General features: G+C 35.8%; 1 protein-coding gene across 19 annotated transcripts in view; it reads left to right on the top strand.

Annotated features, from left to right (window-relative positions):
- celf2 (cugbp, Elav-like family member 2) overlaps nt 1-14,946 on the top strand; it is a 205,137-nt gene that overhangs the window by 117,709 nt on the left and 72,482 nt on the right. The window lies entirely within an intron of this gene.

The following is a 14,946-nucleotide window of genomic DNA, read 5'->3' as shown; positions in this document are numbered from 1 at the left end:
GTGCAAGCTGTGCCATCTGTTCATTCTAATTGGTATGCATGACAAACTTTTTCCAACCTATAAATTGGTAATTAAAAAGAACTTCTACTTTAAATCCACTAATGATAACATGAACATTATCTACATGCTTCATTAAAGGGCTAATCATTAGATATTTTGGGTTTATTTACAACAACTCGTGGTTGTCTATCTGTATACACAAATTTTAGGCATGGCCAATAATTACTTGTGCACATGTGAAAGTCGTTTTATGTGTTTGCAGAACTAGTTCTTGAATTCCAGTGAATCCAAAGTGTTACCAGTTTCTTCCCTGATATTGACACCATGTCTAAGGAATTAAGTAAAAATCAAACAGTATTTTATTTCAATCCAGTAAAGTAACGAGGCTTTGTAAACTGGATTGAGTGCACATCATACAAATCGGCCGTTTTAAATGAATTTTAGTTCAGAGATTTTTAAATAAAAATATATGAATAGTGTTTTTAGATGCTATGATGGATAGCAATAGTCATGTTTTTAATGTCTCGATATTCTGCAAATGTACCACACACTGCAGCGCATGCAAAATATTACTCACAGTAGTCATTATGTTCGATTCTGTATGGATAGGTCTTTCTGGAGAAGGTTAAACAGTCTATAGGCTTAACATGCAGATTGCAGCTTCTGTAAGCATAGAATTATAGAGATAAGGAGCCAATATAGCAATTTAGAAATGAATAGGTTCTTTCCATTTGTCATCTTTTCCTGGGTACAGTTAGGAACTCTCAGCAACTGTGGCCTGTGTGCTGACATAATGGCTGGCCTTTTAGCAGTGTCAAATATGGCTTTTCTGTGTTCACATATAGTCAGACTGAGAACACAGTGTGCTTCAGAATTGGTCCTGTGATGCTGTGCGTCAAGCATAAATCAACACATGTAAAATGCAGTGCTCGTCTGAAACGCTGTTGTTCCTGTCTAACTGTTTTATTGCTGCTTCATTTTTTTTTTTAGTTTCCCATTTAATTTTACAAGTTAGTGCTACCTACCAACATATTTGAATATTGTGTTTAAAGCTTTGATTTGGAAGGTCTTAGCTCTGAATTTCCAATTCCAATCCTATGTATTTAATGTGTGCTGTTTTTGCTCACAAGACATAGGAACCTTACTGAAATCTTCCTAAATAAGCCTTTGCCATGATCAGTTTCAGAAGATATGAGTGTACCAACTTCCAAGTGAATCTTGTGTTATGATAACCATAGCTTTTTATACACTAGATTAATACAAGTATTTGTACAAGTATTTGGCAAGTGGTCACTGGACAGAGTCCTGTCTTGCAAACAGTAGAGTATATAAGTCAAAAGCACTTAAAAAAGAGCAAAAGGAAAGGGAAAGGATATAAATGTATGCTAATATTAGAAAATGCAAGGCGATACTAACTCCTGTAGCTGAATGACTATTCTGTAAAAATGTACGCCAGTTTCAGTGACCCCTTTTTGTATTGTGTATGATACATTTCAGATGAGTGGAAATATCTTTCACTATGGAATACTTGTGACTACTGTAAATGAGATGATTTTTGGTGGCTGCTTTCAGTGTTCTGGCTTACTAAGAAGGATCTTGTTGTATAAAGGACAGTTTGACAATGTATAAATAACAGGTTACAAATATGAGGAATTAGAAGAACATATTGCATTTCATAATATAGTTTGAAAGAGATCTGTATTTTCAGATGGTAAGCTTTAAAAAAAATTAAAATGTCTGTCATATGCTACAGTAGTGCATCCAAGGAGGGACATGCTTATTATTTATTTTAGCACAAATACTGTATATACTGTAGTTTAATAACTGGCACTAGTCTTGTTTGAGTCGTTGGCAACCAGATTGGATGACGGTATGAAGTACTGGTACATGGTACATGATTATTTAATTTCTTAAATTTAATAATTTCATTTTACCATGAATCTATGTATATATTTATGAAACAAAAAATGCAAAACAAAGCTTTGGCTGTGGAGAGACCTGATTATGTGGCATCGAGATTATTACAATTGTGATATAGTTAAGTATGGACATAGCACCCCTTACCTTAAAGCCAGGCTATGTACAGCAGCAGCCCATAGCATTATTCCCATAACAAACTTGTTTTGTTATTAATTTCCTATACTGAGCTCTGCGGTCCATTTTATTTCTCTGTGGTGGATTAGTTCTTAATTCTTTATGCCACTTCACTTTTCAGCGTGTCACTCCAGATGCTTTTGATGGGGAATTTTCAGCGACGCGGTAATGACAGGAACTGCAGATTAGAAACAATGGCTTTTGCATGACTTGGTGTGATCATTCAGCTTGACACAGGACACAGAGGGGAGGAATGGCAGCTTCAGTCTAAATGGCGAGACCACAAATGGGTTTCCCATAACAGTTCTTACTGCAGGCTCTGTGAAGAGAGGGTAGCCGTACGAAACATAATATTTGTTTACTGGCATACTGTACATTTCATAGTGTGCTGACATCCTACACTCTGAAAATACTCCTCTTTTAAAATGTTCACCTTCAACATTTTGCCAGTTCATAGTTAATACATTAGTCTTGTGCATCTACAGTATATATCTGCTGAAGAAACAGACAAGATGTTGAGAGTACAACCTAAAATCCTTAAATTTGTACTGTGATTCTTTTAGGCCGGTTAACTTTCGTGTATCCCCATAACTTAGATTGTCAGTTCATATACATTTGAGTTTGTGCATGTAGAAGCCAACATGTGTATTTGTTCAGAAAATTCTTACTGCCGAAATCAATAATCTCATGCATGGATGACAAGCAGTCCAAATTATTTTCTATTTATTTGTGGTTGTGTTTACCATCAGCATGCTGTTATGTGTAACTAATGCATACACTACATTGTAAGTTGTAATATTTTCTCCCTTATCTCTTTTCCGCTTTGTGAGCAGTGATTTACTGTTAGAGTGACATGGCTTCTTGCTGAATTCTTGTTTACTTTGTAACAAGTTTAGAATTTTAATTGTTTCTTTCAACATAACAGTAATGTGATTATAATTAATGACACTGAACAAGGAGATGATTGCGACATCATAGAAATTAATGACCATGTACACTTTTTTTGATGCTGTTATCTTTTCATCTTTGTTTCTTTTTTTAGGCGTAGAGTTTGATTAGCCTTTGTGAGGCCGCCATCCTACTGTGGTCTAAGAAACTGATTAAAAAGTGGTATTTTCTCCTGACCCTTTTTGTGTTCCAACTGTGAAAACATGCATGGTTATATTGGTTTAAATTGCAATTTCTTTACATATGAAACAGCTTTTCTCTGGCTGTAACAGTATAAGCAATAATGTTGCATATATAATGTAGTAGCATAATATTAAAATTTTCTTCATTGTATCATAATTCAATGCTAGAAAAGTTCCTCATTTGCAGTCATTTAGAAACACAGATGCCTGCAGTGTTTATTCTGTATGTCAGCCCTTGTTTAGGTAACACAAGCAGGAATTACAGTCAGCAGTTACCAAAGGACTTGTACCAAAGTACAATAATAGTTTTGTAATTCAACCATGAGGTTATAGTGTGTGATGATGAACATTCCCCAACCAGGACAGAAAGCTGTTTTCCGAGTTTATCAACATTATTTCATGTTCTTTTTTAAATTTAAGGCTCTTCATTCCTAATTTTTTTCTTCTCAAAAGTCAGTAATGAAGTTTGGAGGCTTAGTGCTAGACATCCAAGAGCAAGTGTTTTTATCAAAGTTCTAAGTTTAATCCATTATGTGACCTAAATATAATTTGATATTTAATTGGAAAAGTAGTACTAAATTGAATTTGCTGCAGATTTGTTTCTTTGCATGTTTAAACTATATTAGAAGAAGTAGGTTCTTTGACAGGTGACCTCAACCTGGGTAATGAAAGTCATGAAAATGAGTTAGTTCTACAATTTGGAATGTTAGTGTTGTCCTCAAAATGGCTTGGGTGGCGAGGGATGTTATACTCTCCATTATAGCATTTATCAAAGCCAAAGGGGTCATTAACTTGCATTTACAATCCAGATGACTTCTTCAAACCTGGGCAGTCTTGTCAGAACGCTGACAGCACTATTAATATAGACACAGTGCTGTGCATTTCAAAATGCAGTGCAGCAGGGTTACAGCTGTCAGGTGCACTGGCAATGTGGTCTGGTTAAGGTTCACAGTGTAGTCAGTGCTGTGGTCAGAATTAATACAGTAGCCACTCAATTACCACTGTTCCTCTAGTAAGCTATTTTGTGGGAAAACACTTCTTTGCCTTTTCAAACTATATTTCAGGTGGTTAGTGTGTAAAACATATACCTTGTGCATTGTGTGTTTCCATAAAATCTACTTTGTACTGGATGAAAACAATTGTAGGTCTGTTTATAAATAATATTAAATTGAAGTTATATTTTTGTGGTGTATTCTAAAGGTCCCATTATTCATTTGTACTGTGAATGCTTTGTGCAGTATACATGTTCATTCATTTTATTTTATTTAATGTCATGTCAGAAACCATAAGAAACCATTACTTGTCCATGTTACCATTTTCCTCTCACACATAGGTGCTTGATAACAGTGGGCACACCATGTAAATTTGTTGCAGTGAGCTTTAGAATTAAAATTGCACCATTCTGTGAAATTATGGAAACTAGCAGCGCTGCTTAAAATTGTTCTTGATGGAAATGATTCTCCGTGCTGTATGCATCACCTTGGTCCTATTGTAAAGAACTGAAGTAGCCTAATATACAGTAACCATGTAGCCAGCATTTAACAGTCATTCAAAAGTAAGGTCAGTGGTGTTCCTGCCTGTATAAAATGTTCAGTGCTTCTAAAATTAGTATTTTTCTAATTAGAAAACTGCTGCTCCACTATTGTGCATCGCCTGCTTTAATCATGGCAATATGCTTGCAATTCCGTATCAGTCTCTTGTAATAGCTGTTTTTTAAGGAAGGTTTGTGTTTGATCTTGCATTCCGATTAGGTGCAATAAGGTAATTAAATGAAGCAAATGGTAAGGATGTGTAATGGTCTTGCTGGCTTTGAAGGGGTGTGGGCTTGCTACAAGGCATGCTGGCTTCATGCAGTGGCAGGATGTACTTGTTAGGGCAATGGATAAGTAGCTCTATAGCTCACTTTACACAATTTCGTGTGTACTAATTTTGCAAAAAGCAGTGAGAGCTTCAATAAATGCAAATTTAGTTTGTGAAATTGACTTTTTATTTTTAAGCAGGACATATTGTACAAATTCATAAGCATTTCGCAGTTGGAGTTTGTGTTTATTGTAATTTTGGCAGTTCTGTTTGATAGCCTTCATATACATTTCTTTGAAGCCTGGAAAATGACTCTTGTTTGAAAAGTTATGCTCCTAATACTTTGCCAGATGACATTCCCCTCTGCTGTAGACTTATCCTTCCCATTTATTCACATTTTGTTCTCAGTTGGTTTCTGATCGTGTGGGTTATATATTTTCTTGTGCCTCCAAAGCATGCTTCATTTGCAAATTAATGGAAGTGGAACTTTAATTATCTTTAAAGAAAAAAAAAAAGAACAAGAAAAAAAAAACACACAAGTATGCAGTCTCAAAGGTCTGGTTCTCTGGAACTTGATTAACTTTGTAGCCAAGTCTCTTCTGAGACGTAATTGGTCCAAAATACTGAATAATCACAACTTAAGGACCAAATAAGTCCTGTTTCTGAAGCAGAATTTTGCTTTTGCTTTCAGAAAAAAGCACATAAATAAAATGACAATATAGTCTTATCACTCCATCCATTTTGTAACCACTTCATGTAATTCAGGGTTGCAGGGGAGCCAGAGCCAATCCTGGCAAGGAACGAGTGAAAGGCAGGATACACCCTGGCTGGGATGCCCCTTTTCCAAATCAGATAAGATTTTAGGGTGGCAAACCACTATTTTCTCAAATGCTGGAAACATTTTTATTTGGCTTTTACAATAATAATAAACTTTATTTTATAAAGCGCCTTTAAAGGTGGCTTCTCAAAGTGCTTTACAGGATGACAATAACAATAAATAAGAAGAATACAACAATAAATAAGGAGAATACACAAGATAAGACACAATTTCAATATTTAGAGGAGACCGTGGATGGTGGTACTAAGAAGAGCAGAGGGGTGAAGAATGGAACAAGTTCAGTAAAGGCTTTTCTGAAGAAGAGGGTTTTGAGGCTGGATTTGAAGGAGTTTAGAGAAGGTGACTCTCTGATATCCTTGGGCAGAGAGTTCCAGAGCTTGGGGGCATAACAGGAGAAGGCCCTGTCACCCATACAATGTAGATGTACTTTTCCTGATCTCTGTACTTTCAAGGTTTGCTCTTGAGAGCTCTCCTGTTGGAGGATTCTAATTCGCTTTCTAATTCTTTCTGTGCCACTATCATGAAGGAGTGGTTATCTCTGTAATCACTTCGTAAACCTTTACCTTTAACATATTTAATCGGTACTGGGTTGAAACAGTGATGTCAGCCAATGTAAGTCCTATTTAGATTCATCCTAAGCAAAATGAAAATGTACTGCGGTGCTTAGTACCAAAATTAGCCAATCTTTAACACACAGACCCAGAGTTGGCTGCTGTAATAGAATAGATAACCTTTAATGGGTTTTCTGATTTAATCTACAATAAATTCAGGACTGTAATGCTGAGGCTTGTTGGAATCCCCACAAAGATGAACACAAGTAATTAGAACTTAACAAATAGAGGGTTTGACATTGCTTAACAGGATTAAATGTGGAATTCATAGCAATCTCTCCACTTCTTTGCAGACTTTAAATGCGAACTTTATTTTTTGTCACAATAACAAACACTGTGTAGGGATGTGGAACTGTTTTCTTTTGTGCTGAAATCCCTGTGAAATAACAGATTTTTTGATGTAGCTATCTAAATAAACTCATTCTGAGCATAAATATTCACCAGTTTGCACTTTACATTATCACATCACATTATTTACAAATGCCCTGAACATGCTTTTGTGTTTTCATTATATTCATTATTTTTTTCTATTAATGTTTTGCTTATTAATATACTTGCTGGCAATAATCCCTTAAAAAGATGCAGGTTGTTTGCTCATGCCCCTGTGTTGACTTAATTCAGGATAGGAAACAGATGCCCAATTCTTATGAATTGTTTTTCTCCACGATTATATTTTTAGAGTATATTTTTCTTGTAGTTTTTCTCCACTCTTGTATTTTTCTTGTAGCAGTTAAGGAAGGCTTAAACTATCAAAATGGTTTTTACTTTAGGTTAAGAATAAGGAAAGTTTGGAATATTCTGATAGGACATCACTCTATTATATAGTGCTTGAAAAATGAAAGATTCTCGCTAAATCTTACATTAGTCTATAAAAGTGATGTTTCTCCAATATTTTTTTCATGTCTTTCCTACTTGTTTGTTCCAAATAAAGTGTGTGTCAGAAGGGGACCAATCAGTCTTACCAATAATGTGCGTCAGCTAACTTTCATTAAATTTCTTTACAAATGAATATGTGGCTTTAATCTGTCACCTAGGAGATTTTTTGGACTTTAGTTTTTCTCCTACATGTGAATTATGGATCAGAATCCATCAGGATAAGAAAGCATATATCTGCAATAAATTACAGTGGAACAAAAAATAGAAATAAGTTAAAGATATATGTGTATATTCTACAGGATTATCTTTCCTGTGTCATTTGTATTTTCTCTTGATGAAAGGAAACCAAAGCAATATGGGGGATTTAATGGGATTGTCTGAGGAACCCTTGTGTTGATAGACTTTAGTTTTATTCATCTTGAGTTTTCATGCATTATATAATGGATTTATATCCTCCCATAATATATTGGGAACCTGCACTATGTGTCACTAGAGGAAACTTCATGTGACAAAAGAACTGCACAATTCCAAAACTAAAAGAAAAAATTATGTTGAAATAATTAGTCCCTAACGTGTTATTGTGAGTTGTTACAGAGAATTTTGTTTTGGTGAATCAGAATGTTGAAGTCAGAGTTCCAATTTTTTTTAAATGAGTTTTGTACTGGATACAGTGCTCACTTTGTGAAAATAACAATGCTCCTAACCTTTTACCAACACTTTTCATCATTGTAAATTGTTTTTATATACAGGTTTCTGGTGCTGTAAAAAATGTCAAATTTAATTTCCATTTTGTATATGAATGTATATTCAGTGATGGACTAGTTGTCCGCTAGTGTTACTGTAGCTGATCCTTAAGGGTTTTTTTAATATTAAAATGTGTTCATATATATACTAAGGTGTCTAGAAGTAAAGATGTAGTAATATTTTTTCCAACTCCCTCTGAAATTTACACCTCAGCCACATAATGGTTAAGATTTTCTTTATTTTCCTTATTCCACAATATTTTTCTCTTTACTTTTTTTGGTCCTGGAAAGGTTATACATATGCTAATAGTGGTAAGCTCATTATTTGCAGTGAGGAACTGCTTGTCAATGAAGCTTCATTAACACTGTTATCTCGGGCTGACATTTATCTTATAATTTTCCAGAATCGTCCGACGTGTCTCCATGGAAACCTCCATCGCACTTGAAACAAGTGGAATAATAAATGCAGCTTCCAAGGATGACAACACGCACTCTCCCATCATTAGCATGACTACAGTTATTTAGGCCGTAGCAAACTTAAAAAGATAATGAGCACTTAAAAGTGTTTTAATACTACAACCCTACAGTTGTTTAGTGCTTCCTTCTAGGAGTTTGATTCTGATATAAGAGTAAAAATGCTAAAATACTTTCTTTAAGTTTTGATATCCTGACTAAGAGGAAAACGTTTTTTTCCCTCTTTCTTCGGTGCTGAATACTATAACAGCAATAGAGCCTTGACATACAAACATGACGTTGTGCTGATCTCAAGTGTTTTGAAACCAGTACCAGTATCAACCTCAAACAAAGTATGAAATCAAAGGAATTTAGCAAAGAAGAGCATAACTGAAGAATTCAGTTTTCTAAGCTTTCTTCATCATTCGCTGTTCCGATGATACTGTAAATACAGTATTCTTTTTGTTACTGTAGCATTGGAGAATGTCTTGCACTTACCAAATAGGAACATTGTCCACATTGTTCAGCCATGATAGGCTTTGAAATCAGTCTGCACAACTGTAGAACATTCCGTCATTGAATTTCACATTTTCTTTGGCGGCTTTTCCTGCTGAAACAAAAAGATGAATTAATCTTTCATCTTTTCTGAGTTTGCATCACCTAAAACATAACTAAATAGGTCACTGATGCTCATTCATTTCCCACTTTAATTATGTTCTGCCTGACATGTGAAGGCTAACATTTTACATGTTTTTTAGATTTTAGATTTTACTCATAGTAAAATGAGTCTGTTTTATAGGATGCTCCTGCACCACACGTGTTCTTAGTCCAAATCCGTCCCAGTCAGTCCTGGGAAACCCGAGGCTCCACATCTTGCTTTGTTCCTTTCAGATGTTGGTGTCAACTACTGAGGGGATCCCACTGCAGAACAATCTGGGATTCATTTGATTTTGAATTACTCCATCTGTCTGAATAAGAGGGAGGTGATAGACTTTGGAGTGTGATGCAGTAACATCAGCTTTATTGTCCTGCAGGCCGGTTGGAGTGCCATAACCAGAAGAAATTATTTAGAAGAAACACATTAAAAGGCTCAGAGCTGTTTGGTGACATTGGTGCTTGGTTGTGCTGGGAAGCGCAGTTAATGCTATTCAAGCAGGCATATTATCAAATGAACAGGTGCTACAAAATAAAGCAAAAATAATCGTACTGCGGTGATTCCCCCATTGTAGTAAAACAGCCTTCATGTCATAGTGCAGAACCAGCTATAACCTAGTATGGCATTCTTGTGCAATATGTTACCAATGCTCATTACTTACAGTCTTAGAGCATCATTCCCAAAAAGTTTCTTAAATAATGTGCACCTTATCTACAGGCTTATCACTGGATAAGCTGCACTCTTATTGTATACAGTGAGAACCATTTGTGAATGATGCCCCTTGGAATCCTGTCAAGACAGATTCTAGGCAAACTTTCCCAAACTGCTGCATGGACCGTTTATTCATGTTGAAACTCTAATAAAAACATTCTTAATGCTTTCACATTGCACTGCACTCCAGAGTATGAAAGCAGACTGTAAATCAAATAGGGGAAGGAAATGAGTCAGTTTCTGTTAATTGCTGCCAGAAAACAAAAGCTCAAAGCTTGGCTTTGTCATTGTCCATTCCACCTTGTGGAATTGGAGAGTCACTGATTTTGTCTGTGCAGATTACATCGAGAATAATGATGATATTTTCAGTTATTCTCCAAGCACAATATTCCCAGTGAATATTGTCTGTTGATTCTGTTTTACCAGCAACTGGCAAATGATTCTTCACACTACACCTCTTTGTAGATGTCGTTTATTTTATATATGGTACATTTAAATCTTCTAGTACAAGTTAATCAGTGTTCAAATCATTGTTAAAGTGTTAAATGACAAACATAATGCCGTGAAGTTTTGTCTGTTTTAAAAGGTCTTGTCTTCAAAACGGAACAGCAAGCAGCTGCTGCCAGAATGCAGTACTGTATTATTTTGATACTGCATTGGCAACATTTTGTGATTTCAAAATGTTGTTTTGTAAGTTAAGCTTGAATGTCGTGTTGTTATTCAAGATAATTTGACTAATTGTAATTCATTTAAATACAAGAATTATGCAAACATCATGGAAATCCTTCCATAAAATGTGGTTACCAGCTGTTGTTTAGCTACTAACGAACAACAGGAAGGACAAGTATAGATTTACATTTTTACTTAAGGCAATCAAGTTGGCATCATTAGCCATTAAACTGTATGACTCCATTGTTTCTTAGGATTTTTAAACCTTTAAACTGTAGCTGTACCTGTTGCCTCTCTTTTACCACTCTTAAGCCTTATGAATTGTCTTCAAAGGGTCAGACATTCTGATAAAACTGAGTAAAAAAAAGAGAAAAAGTCATAGAAAAAAATATTTTTGTTGTCATCTTGATGTCTGCATAAGATTTTTTTTTTTAATCTTATGACAATATATTGTCAATAAATTATACTCCCCATTAGTATTACATGTGATTTGAAATGAATGATGCTGTATGATGTTGTTTTTTTTTTATTTCTTGAACACGTTTGCTTGTTAATTCCACCTGTGTATTTTGATTGATAGATAACACACTATCAAAACATGATTTTGGTCAATGTTGAGATGGCTGCTGATTTGAATGGCATATCCAAAAGAAAGCAGAAAAAAATATACCGTAGCTTGTGAACTGAGTCAAATATACAGTAGATACAGTATATGTGAAGGATAATGGGGTCTTCCAACGCTTTGACATGTGCCCAGCATTAGATAAGCCTACACATGGAGTGTGTATATATAATTTGATTCTTTGAAGTATGTTTCTACATTCTGTTTGCTGGATTTGTGTTGCTTCATAGCCATTCAGTCATGTCTTGTGTTCAAACTATGAAATGTGAAATGTGTGATGGAACTGCCATCAGGGGTTTAAAATCTTTCATTTCCAAGTATTTAGTAAGACTGGTGAGAAGTGCAAAGCAGCCTGTTTTCTGGAGTGAACTTCTGACTCCTTCTCAAATTTATATAGCAAGAGTTCGGATTAAATAGTGTAATAGAAATGGGAAACTTTGTGGTGCACTTAAAAGAGTGGTCAACATGTTGCAAACACATTTTCAAGGGAAAAATCTTTAAAGCTTTGACTGTATCAAAATGGCACCATTGCATAATTCTTCACTTGAAGTATTCAAGTGTGAAAGTAGACTTGAAAGCTAATGCTGAGTGCCTAGTGTAAGGAGATTGGCCCACAGTGTTGACAAGAAAACAAATGATGTGCGTGCTGAGAATGATGAACAGTGGGGCTGGTATTTTAATTCAGCTGTCAGCTTGTCACAGCGCAAAACAGTGTAGGTGTAACCAAATAAATACTTCCAATTTAACCCAATGAATTTCTGTTATTGTGCTGCAGAGCAGGGTGTTTTATTGTAAATGTGATTAATTAGGATTATGGAGCATTACTGATTACTGTTATTAAGTAGTCACCTGTCGACTCTCCCGAAAGAGTAAAAAGACTGAACCATTTCCTGCTAGCACAGCTGTCATTCGTGCAGTGATACTGAGTGTAGTCAATTTTACTCTTGGTGGTGCATTAACATTCCCTTTGTTTCTACCCAGCGAACTGGAGACTTTTCAGGAATGTAGGAAATGAATTTACGTTGCTGTCAATCTCTTGGCTATGGCGTTTAAAAGAACTGGAACTTTTCCTAAGCTGCTGCAAACCTTACTTTTTTATTCTTTTTGAGAAAACTCCTGTGTAACAAATAGCAAACACACAGATTTGTATATTCAGTGCAATCGAAAGTACAGTACTTACTATGTAAAATAGTGCGGTTACTCAATTAAATTCACAACTTTAGCCAGTGAGAACAATAAATATATCAGATTTAAAATGTTTTATTGTTCAAAGATTCAAATTTTAGGGCATATCCAACATCTAGACTTCGTTATTATAGCCCGTTTTAAAAAAGCACTTGAACACTTTTTGAGTTTTAAGGTGATGGATGTGATCCAGGATCATATCTCTAACAGTCTGTGACTGACATTGCCCAAGCAGCAATTCACAACTTGCACAGCACAGGGTAGGGTGGGATTTGTTGTCCTGGGAGATCTCGGCCTTAATGGCACAGGGGCCACTGAGCCTTCCTTGCAATTGCAGGCAAGAGGTGTCTTCAGTGAAGGACACTCTCTTCCAGTTGACCCTGAACCTCTGGATTTGTGGCTGTGGTGCCTGTGATGTGGTAAAAAGCAAGTGGCTTGAAGTTGGTGGGTGGGAGGAGTCTGCATTCATTTCCTCATTCCCCCTTTATGCGCAGTTGTGGTCTGCAGACCAAGACATGGAAAATGCTCAGTTGACTCCTCCGCATTTGGTGGCTAACACTATAATAACTGGCAACTCTAAATGTATGAAAAGGGATGAAATTTCATAATGGGGGTCAGTCATGTGCCATATATGAACGTGACTTATCATGCCGACGATTAAATTGTTCCACAGGAATAACAGCAGTTAAGGCTTCCAAGTGATTTTAAGAGTAGGACTCAAAAGCATTCTGTTCCTGTGGCAAAGAAAAGCCCTGCATAGCTGACTGAATGATGGAAGCTGTAGTTAAGCTATTAAGTAGAAAATTGGTGCAAATTGAGAGAGGATGCTCTGGCAGGAGCCATGAGCAATAGACCCACTCAACAACTTAATCTTTGCCCTGGGTAGCACTTCACAATAAAGAATGACACCTTGTCTGCAATTGTGTTCATGTGATGGTGAGTTTGGAGGTCTCAAGGGCTAAATTGTTCATTGAAAAAGCTTAGAATTCCTGTGTGTAAGAGATGGAATTGACAACTCATTTCTGTTTTCTCTTAAATCTTGAGGTTGCTACTAGTTGGGGTATAAGACTCTATTTAATTATAATTTATTCCTCAGACACACAGGCCGTTGTGCAACTCTGGTAGAAAAGAATTAGCATTCTTGGGTCAGCGTTTAATCAGAGAACAGTATCTTTTTGTTCCATTTCTTTGAAAGTGAACTGTTGCCTACGTAACTTGCTTTTCCATTGCCCACAAGGAGCAGTGGTATTTTATTTTTTTCTGTCTGCAAATTTGAAAGATTCAGCTAAAGCTAAAGCTGGTTCAAATGTGATTGCTTTCATCGACAGGTTTAGTGGGGAGCATTCACACACTATTAAGCTTTTTTGTCATACGCCGCTGTTATCTGATTCTTTCCTCTTTCTTTGGTATTTTAAATTGATGTTCAGCTGTTTACATGTCTGGAATCAGTATTTCTTTCACTGAAAGAAGCACAACAAATCAAAGTACCTCCTGTTAATTCTGTCCTGCACTTTCTAACTGAAATCCCTGAAAACATCATGTTAAAAATATATTGATGTACGCTCTAGAGCATCTTCTCAGCGCATTGTGCAACACTGTTTAAAGTTTTCTGAATGCCAGGGCTGTAGTTGTTTCATCCAGTGTGTTTGGGGGGGAAGGGATTGGTTTGCTTTGTGGTACAGTAGGAAGCTGAAGGTGAAGGTCAGTGAAAAACAATTTCACACAGATGCCAATTCCCTGTGTATACTGGTACAGGCAGAAGACAAAACTTGGAATTTACTTGGAAAATTGGGGAAATAGGATTTATAGAGTTCTTTCATAAATTGTGTGAATGTCATTAGAAATTATTATAAAAGGCAATTAACTGATAAATTAAATCATTTAAGAGTAGAAAATGTTTTTTATGTGTGGTATGATTTTCTAGGAAATAATCTAAATCAGTCTTGCAAAGCTATAGAACAGTTGTTGCTGGATGGCTTCACATCAGCTGTGGATTTATAAAAAATGCTTACTGAATTATCTTTTATAGGAACACATCTGGCCAATTTTTTTTACTTTTTTAATGTTTTGTAATTTCCTAAAATGCTCTACATGTTGGAGCGTTTTAAGAATTTTTGGAAGTGAGTTTATTTAAAGCATAGCTGTGTACAGAAGCCTGTTTAATTCTCTCCGGCTCACTAAATGAAGGAGAGCTGCATCGCAATTTGACTACTTGGTGAGGCTCCCTGTAGTCAGGGAGCTTTGCAGTTGTTTTGTTCCTACAGAATGTAGCAAATAGAATTAAATCCACCATGATCCCAAATATAATTTCCACTTTCCTTTTCCAGTAGATAATGGGAACCTGAATAAAAAAATATGGATGATTTTTTTAACTGGACCTTATAGATTTGAAGGCATTAACATTGATTCTGAAGGCTAGTGTTTTTTCTTGCCTTGCAACTCTCCTGATTTCCACCAACCCGTTAACAGAAACATTTTAGATACAGGTTTATGTTATTTTATTTGTATTTTTATTATATTGAAACGTTTCAGTGCAGAAGGCATTAATTTGCGAAGGTA

This window comes from Lepisosteus oculatus, chromosome 7 (genome assembly GCF_040954835.1).
Source record: "Lepisosteus oculatus isolate fLepOcu1 chromosome 7, fLepOcu1.hap2, whole genome shotgun sequence".
Lineage (NCBI taxonomy): Eukaryota > Metazoa > Chordata > Actinopteri > Semionotiformes > Lepisosteidae > Lepisosteus > Lepisosteus oculatus.
Note: the sequence above shows the minus strand (reverse complement) of the source record. Positions and strands in the feature narration are given on the sequence as shown.